This window comes from Cervus elaphus, chromosome 21 (genome assembly GCF_910594005.1).
Source record: "Cervus elaphus chromosome 21, mCerEla1.1, whole genome shotgun sequence".
In the NCBI taxonomy this organism is placed as follows: Eukaryota; Metazoa; Chordata; class Mammalia; order Artiodactyla; family Cervidae; genus Cervus; species Cervus elaphus.
The window spans coordinates 29707046-29719684 of NC_057835.1; the positions used below are offsets into that span (position 1 = coordinate 29707046).

At 41.6% G+C, this 12639-nt stretch overlaps 1 non-coding gene across 1 annotated transcript; it reads right to left on the bottom strand.

Moving 5' to 3' along the window:
• Positions 1-2037: 2037 nt before the first annotated feature.
• On the bottom strand, positions 2038-2110 carry TRNAE-CUC. The gene has a single exon. It is a non-coding gene; the product is annotated as a tRNA-Glu (tRNA).
• Between the last annotated feature and the right edge of the window lie 10529 nt (positions 2111-12639).

The following is a 12639-nucleotide window of genomic DNA, read 5'->3' on the forward strand; positions in this document are numbered from 1 at the left end:
TAACTTCCGATTCATAGACCGTAGTTAAGAATCCACGATGGTAAGAGAGAGACCAACATCAGCCATCACTGCCAGAATCCAAACTGATGTTTAAAACCCAAGATTCTCACACCTCCTGCTTTGATTCATCCCATGTTGAAGAAATAAATGTCGAGAGGGCAGAAGACCTTTCAACTAGATAGAACGCTGTGTTAAAATGAGAATTAAGGGAATTTGATTCTGACACGACCCCCATCAAATCCCAAACCTCGTATTGCTGATAGAGATCAGAGAGAAAAGCAAAAAAGGTTGAATCTACACTCGTGGGCCAATAAAAATTCCATCTCAAGTGTTATAGAGAGAACAGCTGACATTTGGGGACGTATGGGGAATGTGGTTGAAATACCAAATGGAAGTCTGCAAGATTAAACTGATATTTCCAGCAGATCTGTAAGCAACCAAAAAGCAGAGTAAAAACTCACTGTTAGGGAAACTTTGCCCCTATCAGCAGCATATCCCAACCTGAACACCCAAATTTTTTTTTTCCTTTATTAGTTGGAGGCTAATTACTTTACAATATTGTGGTGGTTTTTGCCATACATTGACGTGAATCAGCCATGGATTTACATGTGTTCCCCATCCTGAACTCCCCTCTCACCTTCCTCCCCATCCCATCCCTCTGGGTCATCCCAGTGCACCAGCCCTGAGCACTTGTCTCATGCATCCAACCTGGACTGGTGATCTGTTTCACACTTGATAATATACATGTTTTGATGCTGTTCTCTCAGATCATCCCACCCTCGCCTTCTCCCATAGAGTCCAAAAGTCTGTTCTATACATCTGTGTCTCTTTTTCTGTCTTGCATGTAGGGTTATTGTTACCATCTTTCTAAATTCCATATATATGCATTAGTATACTGTATTGGTCTTTATCTTTCTGGCTTACTTCACTCTGTATAATGGGCTCCAGTTTCATCCATCTCATTAGAACTGATTCAAATGTATTCTTTTTAATGGCTGAGTAATATTCCATTGTGTATATGTACCATAGCTTTCTTATCCATTCGTCTGCTGATGGGCATCTAGGTTGCTTCCATGTCCTGACTGTTACAAACAGTGCTGCAATGAACATTGGGGTGCACGTGTCTCTTTCAGTTCTGGTTTCCTCTGTGTGAACACTCAAATTTATTAATTGGAAGTATATGATTAAACTACCTGGAGCAGGCAAGGTCCTGACAGCCAAGGCCCATTGTTTTCATGTAGACCTTAGTGATTGTGCAAAGGACAGTTGTCAAACTTAGGCAGTTCAGTTCAGTTCAGTCACTCAGTCATGTCCGACTCTTTGCAACCCCATGAACCGCAGCACGCCAGGCCTCCCTGTCCATCACCAGCTCCCAGAGCTTACCCAAACTCATGTCCATTGAGTCGGTGATGCCATCCAACCATCTCCTCCTGCCCCCAATCCCTCCCAGCTTCAGGGTCTTTTTAGATGAGTCAGCTCTTCACATCAGGTGGCCAGAGTATTGGAATTTACGCTTCAAAATCAGCTCTTTAGTTCTTCTTCACTTTCTGCCATAAGGGCGATATCACCTGCATATCTGAGATCATTGATATTTCTCCCGGCAATCTTGATTCCAGCTTGTGCTTCATCTAGCCCAGTGTTTCTCATAATGTACTCTGCATATAGTTAAATAAGCTGGGTGACAATATACAGCCTTGACGTATTCCTTTTCCTATTTGGAACCAGTCTATTGTTCCATGTCCAGTTCTAACTGTTGCTTCCTGACCTGCATACAGGTCAGGTGGTCTGGTATTCCCATCTTTTTCAGAAGTTTCCACAGTTTATTGTGAGCCACACAGTCAAAGACTTTGGCATAGTCAGTAAAGCAGAGACTTAGGTAACATGAACTTAAAACAGATCGTGAGCTTTATGAATCACTTTGCAAGCTCAATAATAGTCTATTTTATTCATCTATTTAGCTGCACCCGTCATAGTTGTGGCATGTGGGATTGTTAGTTGCAGTGGGTAGGCCCTTAGTTTCAGCACTGTGGGATCCAGGTCCCTGACCAGGGATCAAACCCGGGCCCTCTGCATTGAGAGCACAGAATCTTAACCACTGGACCACCAGGGAAGTCCCACTAAGCCACATTCCTTGTTAATGGGTTCTTAGGTCTTGTTTTTAAAATGCTTCAAGAGGGTTTTAAAACCATTCCATTTTGTTAATACTGATAACTTCCAAACAATAGCAAGTTCACTTACATAGATTGCTTGGTGACTCTTTTGGGTACTAAAATCTATGTCAAGGTTGAACAGATGTCCTGGAGAAAACTTTCAAGATTTCACATAGTAGCATGATTCCAAATAACTCACCAAAAGACAGAAATAGTGGCCAGGGTTCCTTGTGGAAATATTCACTTAACACTCAGCAGATTTTACTGCACAGCTAAGTGTGTGTTAGGCCCTGGAGTTCTAACCTGCCTCAATGACTCAGAAGCTAGTTCAGAGATAGAAACTGGCCACATATGATGACAATTACAAAACAGCATTGCCTGCTTCTTGTAATCAACCCAATCACATCTTTTATGACCAAGTTTAGAGAACAAGTGCAGTTAAATAGGGATGTCCTAGAAATGAAACACAGAAATAGACTTAACACAGTTTCTGTAAATAAAACTGAGGACGTTAGGAGCAACATACTGAATCTGGAGTTTCCTAGGAAAAACATGAAAATCCATGCTTCCACCCTTTGAACAACCCAGTTGCCAACCAGAACTATACAAGACTCAGAGATTGTGTTAAGGGCTCAGGCCTTTGCTGTCCAATGTGGATTGTGTCCAAAATGCACTTGAAATGCCACTAATTGAGAAAATGGAGGTGTAATTTAAATGTAAAAAGTATACTGATTTCAAAGACAATATGGGAGAAAGAATATATATCATCTCATTAATAATTTCCTTATGCTGATTACATGATAAAATAACATTTTTGATATATCAATTAAATATCATTCAAAATAATTTCACATGCTTCTTTTTACTTTTTTAACATGGCTACTAAAAATGTGTTAGTTACATATATGGTTCACATTATATTTTTCTTCTGGACAGCACTGGCTTAGACTCTTAAGTTTAAGGCATTTTCCTTAAACTTCCTTATTCATAAATTTAAGGCACAACTTAGACTCTTGAGGGCTTTCCTGGTGGCTCAGACAGTAAAGAATCTACCTGCAATGCAGGAGATCTGGGTTCCATCCCAGAGTTGGGAAGATCCCCTGGCGAAGGGAAGAGCCACCCACTCCAGTATTCTTGCCTGCAGGATTCAATGGACAGAGGAGCCTGGCAGGCTACAGTCCCTGGGGTCACAAAGAGTCAGACACAACTGAGCAACTAACACTTTAGATTCTTGAACTACAGAAAACTGAGTTCAGATCCACATATTAGCTAGGTGATCTTTGGCTAGTTACCTAACCTTCCTAATCACTTGCTATTTACCAGGTACCCTGTCCACCCATCACCAACTCCCAGAGTTTACTCAAACTCATGTCCATTGAGTTGGTGATGCCATCCACCATCTCATCCTCTATTGTCCCCTTCTCCTCCTGCCCCCAGTCTCTCCCAGCATCAGGGTCTTTTCCAATGAGTCAACTCTTCACATGAGGTGGCCAAAGTATTGGAGTTTCAGCTTCAACATCAGTCCTTCCAATGAACACCCAGGACTGATCTCCTTTAGGATGGACTGGTTGGATCTCCTTGCAGTCCAAGGGACTCTCAAGAGACTTCTCCAACACCACAGTTGAAAGGCATCAATTTTTCAGCACTCAGCTTTCTTTATAGTCCAACTCTCACATCCATACATGACCACTGGAAAAACCATAGCCTTGACTAGACGAACCTTTGTTGGCAAAGTAATGTCTCTGCTTTTTAACATGCTGTCTAGGTTGGACACGAGTTTGGGTAAACTCCGGAAGTTGGTGATGGACAGGGAGGCCTGGCATGCTGCAATTCATGGGGTCACAAAGAGTTGGACACGACTGAGCAACTGAACTGAACTGAAATTATTTTAATTAGTGGGCTTCCCTGGTGGCTCTGGTGGTAAACAATTCACCTACAGTGCAGGAGACTTGGGTTCAGTCCCTGGGCCGGGAAGATCCCCTGGAGGAGGGCATGGCAATCCACTCCAGTATTCTTGCCTGGAGAATCCCCATGGATAGAGGAACCTGGTGGGTTACAGTCCATAGGGTCACAAAGAATCAGACATGACTGAGCGACTAAGCACAGTACAGCACATTTTAATTAGTACCTGCTTTTAGATAATAACTGCTTTTAGGATAAAGTTACTTTTAGGATTTGCTTTTAGGATGAAGTTCACAGAAGTAACTTGTTCAACACAAGTCCTCAGTATATTTTAGTAAATAATTTTCAAAACTATCTCAGCTAGTCAATGATCCTTCCTTTTTTTTTTTTAAGGTGGAATGTAGGATCTTATTTCCTCAACCAGGTATCCAACCCATGCACCCTTCATTGGGAGCACAGAGTCCTATCCACTGGACCGAGAGGGAAGTCCCAATGATCCTGTCTTTACTTCACTATTAGCCATCACTTCCAAGAATCTCATGATCTAAATCAACCTGGGGTCTCTACATAAGAAGGGACATTTTCCACTCCTATTTGGATTCTTGTTTCCATCCTTCTCTATCTGAGGAAGCCCTACTCAGACTTCAAGACCTAGCTCAGGGGACTTTCCTGGTGGTCCAGTGGTTAAGACTCTGCATATCTACTGCTAGGGGCACAGATTTTAACCATCATTGGGGAGGTCCCACATGCCACTTGATGTGGCCCAAAAAAAAGGCTCAAGAATGTACTGTACAACACAGCAAATATAGCCACTATTTTGTAATAGCTGTAAATAAAAAGTAACCTTTAAAACTGTATGAAAAATAAACATTTTTAAAAATAAAGAAAGAAGCTTTGCAGCTGGACACAGAGCATCTAGAATACCCCATCACCATCCACCCATGTGCTGGAATTCGTGTGGGTTTGTAAAAACTCTGAGTTTGTTACAGTCCATATCAGTGTCTTTCCTACGTTCTTTATCTTTCTGACCAAAAAAGATAAAGAATATATAACCTTGAATATTCACTGGAAGGACTGATGCTGAAACTGAAGCTCTAATCCTTAGGCCACCTGATGTGAAGAACCAACTCATTGGGAAAAAGACCCTGATGCTGGGAAAGATTGAAGACAAAAGAAGTGGGTGGCAGAGCATGAGATGGTTAGGTGGCATGACTGACTCAATGGACTTGAATCTGAGCAAACTCTGGGAGACAGTGGAGGACAGGGCAGCCTGGTGTGCTGCAGTCCATGGGGTCTCAAGGATTCAGACACGACGCAACTGAACAACAACAATTTAATATTTAAGGCTGATCTGCACGCTTTTTCCCAAAACAATGATTAAACTATCCCAAAAAGAAGTCAGAGGAGAAGAAAAAGACAAAGTCATGGGAATCTCACAGGTTAAAAGGTGATTCATAACGTACTTCATACCCAAGTAGAAAGAAGGCTGCAGTGCTTAACCATTGTGTGGTTCGCAGAGTGAAAAATTTCCATTTTTACCGTTTCTCTTTGTATTGAATTCTAACCCAGTTTGTAATCTGCCGCAGTGGAATAATACGCCTTCTGTGTGTTTTATTTCCATTTGTTGCAGCTATGTTTCTCCTGTTATCTTATGTAAGTAGTTAACACACTGATTTATTTTGTCTTGACAGCCTCGGACAATGGTAATAAGGGTACTAATTTTTAAGTCAAACAAATACATGGGCCTTTTGAAAATGCATCACACTAGACTTCCTTCTTTTCAGATTCCCCTGAAGTCAGATAATAGGAATTCTGGAGACCTTACACTCTTGGCCAGAAAAAAAAAGATTTAATAGCCAACAGTGATCTACATACATCCACTAAGACAATTCACCTCAGTCAGCTAATTTTTCTCAGGACACCTCCAACAAGATAACTGTGTTCATGTCATATTTCAACTAGGAAGGCTAAAAAAAGTGACCCTGAAAAATACGTCAACCAGAGTTCTTTGCTGCCTGATCACAAGGGGAGAGTGTTGTCGCATTCATGAAATGCTTTTGATCTTAGCTGAGACTAAGCTGCTGAGCCAGCCAGACTTCAGGATTCAGAAAATCCACAATGCACAACAAATCTTAAACTCACAACGGTCCTAATTAAGGACCAGTAAGTTAAATTGAATATTTAGAGCCAATTTTTTTTAATAAAGAACATTTGTTCAGAGTGATGCTGCCAGCAGGAACTTACCCACTGTGCGGCCTCCCTTTCACAATCGGCCAAAGCCTTGTCATCCATTCCAGAACCTCACTGGGGACACGGCATGAAACAAGCATCAGTCTGAATTACACAATCGTTTGTATGTAGCACTTCCTTAATTACCAGCAAGAATTTACAAGAAGGACTTCCCTGGTGATCCAGTGGCTAAGACTTGGAGCTCCCAGTGCAGGTGGCCCAGGTTTGATCCCACTTGCTCGATCCCACATGCTGTAACTAAAAGTTCGAATGCCTTAACTGAAGGTCCCATGTGCTGCAAACGAAGACAGAAAGTCTCACATACAAAACTAAGACGGCACAGTCAAGTAAATAAATATTTTTTTTAAAAGAATTTGCAAAAAAAAAAAAAAGTAATAATAATGGATAACCAGATGTGGTTAGGAAAAAACATACCACTTTTCATGTAAAAATTGACACCTAGAGTATTCAAAGGAATATTATTCAAGAGTCAGCTGACCTAAATTCTCATCAGTTTTGTTGTTAATTCTGTTGTTTGTTCTTGTACAAGTCAGTTGACCTTTGTGATCCCTCTATTATTCTCTCATCTTTAAAAATAAGGAATGTGTGCTAATGATCTTGTTTTCCTTTCCAGCTCCAACATTCTAATTTTACCTCTAAATCATGTAAAGTAATACACTGTCTCTACATAAACTAATCTTGTTAAACTCATTCCAATAGAATTTTACTTGACTTGATTAAGTAGGTTAAACATCCCCAAATTAGGAGCTCAGAAACACATTCTCCCTTTTAATTTTCTCATAAATAGTACAGAGGTAAGTTGCAACCCACTTTTGCCTGAAGTATCATAAAGTCTAAATGGGCTTCTCAGGTGGCTCAGTGGGTAAAGAATCCACCTGCAATGCAGGAGACTCAGGTTTGATCCCTGTGTCCAGAAGATCCCCTGCAGAAAGAAATGGCAACCCACTCCAGTATTCTTGCCTGAAAAATTCCATGGACAGAGGAGCCTGGTGGGCTACAGTTCATGGGGTCACAAAGAGTCAGAAATGAGTTGAATATAAATTGGTGAGATGTGAGTATGTGTTAGATGAAAACCTAATGTCAATTAATGGTGCCTGTTCTGTCCTGAGTTATTGTCTTTTTCTCTTCATGATCTGCCAGGGAAATTATAAGCCACCCACAGCTTCCACAGACACTACCCCTGAAAGTCTAACTGCAGACAATTTCTCCCCTGAGCTCCAAACTGATATGAGCTAATAACGATCATCAGTCACTGAGCACCTCTTACAAGACTGGTGGGGAGCTGTCATTTTAATCACCAGACTCCACCTCGATGGGCTTCCAGGTGGCCCTAGTGGTGCAGAACCCACCCACCTGCCAATGCAGGAGACACAGGAGACACAGGTTCGACCCCTGGGTCAGGAAGATCCCCTGGAGGAGGGAATGGCAACCTGCTCCAGTAATATTGCCTGGAAAATCCCATGGACGGAGGAGCCTGGTGGGCTACAGTCCACGGGGTCTGAAAGAGTCGGGCACAACGGAGCACTCACGCACTCCACCTGGACAGCACCTCTGCAGGGCGGATGCGGTCATCTCCATGGTACAGACGAGGAAATGGAGCCTCAGAGAGGCCGTGTGGCTGATCAGAGTCACACAGTGATCACTTTCAAAGCCGTGATTATAATCCTGGTCTTGCCGGCTTGGAAAGCTATGCCTTTTAACCTAGAGAGTGTCATACTGAGTGAAGTAAGTCAGAGAGAGAAGGAGAAACAGGGTATGACATCCCTTATATGGGGAATCTAAAAAGAAATGATACAGATGAACTTATTTACAAAACACGAAAGAGACTCACAGACTTAAAGCACGAACTTATGGTTGCCAGGGGTAAAGGAGGTGGAGAAAGGATAGTTCGGGAGTTTGGGATGGACATGTACACATTGCTATATTTTAAATGAATAACCAACAAGGATCTACTGTATAGCACAGGGAACTCTGCTCAATGTTACGTAGTAGCCTGGATGGGAGGGGAGTTTGGGGGAGAATGGATACATGTGTATGTGTGGCTGAGTCCCTTTGCTGTCTACCTGAAGCTATCACAACATTGTTAATTGCCTATGTCCAGTAAACATTCGCTCCTGCTTAGTCACTCAGTCATGTCTGACTCTTTACGACCCCATGGACTGTCGTCCACCAGGCTCCTCTGTCCATGAGATTCTCCAGACTAGAATACTGGAGTGGGTAGCGATATCCTTCTCCAGGTCGAGATCTTCCCAACCCAGGGATCTAACTCGCGTCTCCTGCATTGGCGGGCAGGTTCTTTACCACTGCGCCGCCTGGGGAACGTTTATTAGATTGAATTAAATCTGTATCCTGCAACTTTTGCTCCAGCTGCCGTTCCCTGGGCTGCTGGCCGCAGCGGGGACAAGGGGATTAGACAGGACTGTGGGAACAGTGCTCAGATTAGAGCATCCAGGTGCTAGGGGCTGCGCTCCCAGCAGCCTCTTTGTCTCCCTGCAGTCTCGGGAGAGTTTCCTAAATTGGAACAGTCAGTGATGATGTACTCAAACCACTCAGCTAAGCCCTAAGACACATTTGCCAGAATTCACAACAACACAAACAGCTCAATCAAAGGAGAAAGTGTCTGAATCATCCTCCTTTTTATAAACTAGACCAAGCATCCTTTTGGGAGAAAAAGGACAGTCCTTTGAGAAACACTTCCCAGGTTGCTGAGCAAGAATTTGCTGGCTGTGATTCCAGGCAGTGGTCTCATCTTTTTCCTTTCAGACCTTCCTTCTTTCCAGTGAGTGGGGCTTTGTACCCGCTTTGCAGAGCAGATGGATTGGAGCCAGCTCAAGAAAGGAAGGGTGTCTTTGGTGTGGCCAGTGTTCATTTAACCTGTCTGAATACTCACGTGGACAGGACTGAAAAGGCTGGAAGACTCAGCCTTCCAGAAATTCTAACTGAATGGAATTAAATTATCAAACTTGCATTCTGAGGAATCAATGTTGGTTCTCAGAAGGTTCTCTGCCTCTCTCTGTTTTCTGAAAGATGCTAATTCCTCAGAGTCTTGGAGTCACTACCTAAACTACATTTTGTAGAGTGGGCCCTACAAAATGTAGGGAATGCCCCAAAATACTATCTGTAGCCTCAGTCCTTGCCATCCTGGTTAATTAGCTTCTTTGGGGCAGGGGATGAACTGGGAGATGGAGATTGAGATATATACACTAGTGATACTATGTATAAAGCAAATAACTAATGAAAACCTACTGTACACACAGGGAATTCTACGCAGTGCTCCACATGTATACAAACAGCTGCTTCACTTTACTGTACAGCAGAATCTAACACAACAATATTGTAAAGCAACTGTATCCCAATAAAACAAATCTTAATTAGCTCCACATTCATAAGAATAAATGATTGCATAACCCAAATTATGTGCCTTTGATGGTTCAAATGTCCAGTTAATTGTGTTCATGTATGTCATTCAGTCACAGGCCCAAATTAAACATCTAGTGCCAAGCGCCATGCTTTTCTCAGGTGCATCAAAGAAGGAGGTTCCTGTTTTTTACATTATGTCACAAAGTTGATCCAAAAAAAAAAAAAAACTTACTAAGTACCTGCCCTATTCCCAGCAAAATAGAAGTTTGGTGATTGGGACTGAAGAATTGCTCACAAATTTTTAATAATTCATTTCAGCCCTACTCTAGGTTCCCTTAAATTCATATGGCAAACTATGGAGAACAGTGTGGAAAGTCCTTAAAAAACTGGAAATAGAACTGCCATATGACCCAGCAATCCCACTGCTGGGCATACACACTGAGGAAACCAGAATTGAAAGAGACACGTGTACCCCAATGTTCACTGCAGCACTGTTTACAATAGCCCATGGAAGCAACCTAGATGTCCATCAGCAGATGAATGGATAAGGAAATTGTGGTACATACACAATGGAATATTACTCAGCTCTAAAAAAGAACACATTTGAGTCAGTTCTAATGAGATGGATGAAACTGGAGCCTATTATACAAAGTAAATCAGAAAGAGAAGCACCAATACAGTATATTAATGCATATATTTGGAATTTAGAAAGATGGTAAATGACAACTGTATATGCAAGATAGCAAAAGAGACACAGATGTAAAGAACAGATTTTTGGACTATGTGGGAGAAGGCGAGTGTGGGATGATTTGAGAGAATAGCATTGAAACATGTATATTATCACATGTAAAACAGATGACCAGTGCAAGTTCAATGTGTGAAGCAGGGCACTCAAAGCCGGTGCTCTGGGACAACCTAGAGGGATGAGGTAGGGAGGGAGGTGGAAGGGGAGTTCAGGATGGGGGACACATGTACCCCCATGGCTGATTCATGTTGACGTATGGCAAAAAAACACCTCAATACTGTAAAGTAATTAGCCTCCAATTAAATAAATGAATTTTTAAAAATTCATATGCCAATATTTTGATCATTATTTGTACCTTGGCTTCACAATGCTTTAAGCTATCATCATATCATCATAATCATTATCATTATGATTATTATTATTATTAAGGGCAGTGATGGGCCCTCATCCAGTAAGGCTGGTGGTTCTTCACATTTTGATGGTCACATTCATCTTTCAGACCAAAGAAAACCAGGAATCCTGTCTCTAGAAACAAGTCACGTGTTTCAAACACCACTTTATGTAGACAGGTCCTCTACAACTGGAGTCAGTAAACTTTCTCGATGAAGGCCAGATAAGAAGTACTTTAAGCTTTGTGCATCAACAGGCAAAATGGGGGTATTACTTAGGAACTTATATTGCAAAAGACTGGAGATCTCTTCAAGAAAATGGGAACTATTAAGGAAACATTTCATGCGAGGATGGACATTAAGGGATAAGAGATAGAAATGGTAAGGACTTAACAGAAGCAGAAGATATTAAGAGGAAGGGCAAGAACACACAAAAGAACTATACAAAAAGGTCTTAAAGAATCAAATAGCCATGATGGTGTGGTCACTCACCTAGAGTCAGACATCCTGGAGCATGAAGTCAAGTGGGCCTTAGGAAGCATTACAAAGCTAGTGGAGGTGATGGAATTCCAGCTGAACTATTTAAAATCCTAAAAGATGATGCTAGTAAAGTGCTGCATTCAATATGTCAGCAAATTTGGAAAACTCAGCAATGGCCACGGAACTGGAAAAAGGTCAATTCCAAAGAAGGACAATGCCAAAAAATGTTTAAACTACCGTACAGTTGCACTTATTTCATATGCCAGGAAGGTATGCTCAAAATCCTTCAAACTAGGCTTCAGCAGAATATAAACTGAGAACTTCCAGATATTCAAGCTGGATTTCAAAGAGGCAGAGGAACCAAAGATCAAAATGCAACACTTACTGGGTCATGGAGAAAGCAAGAGAATTTCAGAAAAACATCTACTTCTGCTTCACTGACTACACTAAAGACTTTGACTGTGTGGATTGAAAATTCTTAAAGAAATGGGAATATCAGATAACCTTACCTGCCTCCTGAGAAATCTGTATGAAGATCAAGAAGCAATAGTTAATACCAGACATAAAACAACAAACTGGTTCAAAATTGGAAAAAGAGTATAACAAGGGTATACATTGACACCCTGCTAGCTTAACCTATATGCAGAGTACGTTATGTGAAATATCACGCTGGATGAATCACAAGTTGCAATCAACATTGCTGGGAGAAATATCTACAACCTCAAATATCCAGATGATACCACTCTAATGGCAGAAAGTGAAGAGGAACTAAAGAGGCCTCTTGATGAGGGTAAAAGAGGAGAGTGAAAAAACTGGCTTGAAACTCAACATTAAAAAAACTAAAATCATGGCATCTGGTCCCATCACTTCATGGCAAATAGAAGGGGAAAAAGTGGAAGCAGTGACAGATTTAATTTTCCTGGCCTCCAAAATCACTGCAGACAATGACTGCAGCCATGAAATTAAAAGATGCTTGCTTCTTCTAGGGCAAACTATGACAAACCTAGACAACGTATTTTAAAGCAGAGACATTATTTTGCCAACAAAGGTCCACATAGTCAAAGCTATGGTTTTTCCAGTAGTTATATATGAATGTTAGAGTGGGCCTATAAGAAGGCTGAGCACTGAGGAATTGATGTTTTCTAATTGTGGTGCTGGAGAAGATTCTTGGGAGTTCTTTGGACTGCAAAGAAATCAAATCAGTCAATCCTAAAGGAAATCAACCCTGAATATTCATTGGAAGGGCTGGTGCTGAAGCTGAAGCTCCAATATTTTGGCCACCTCATGTGAAGAGCTTTCTCATTGAAAAAGACTGCTACTGGGAAAGATTGAACGTAAAAGTAGAAGAGGGAGGCAGAGAATG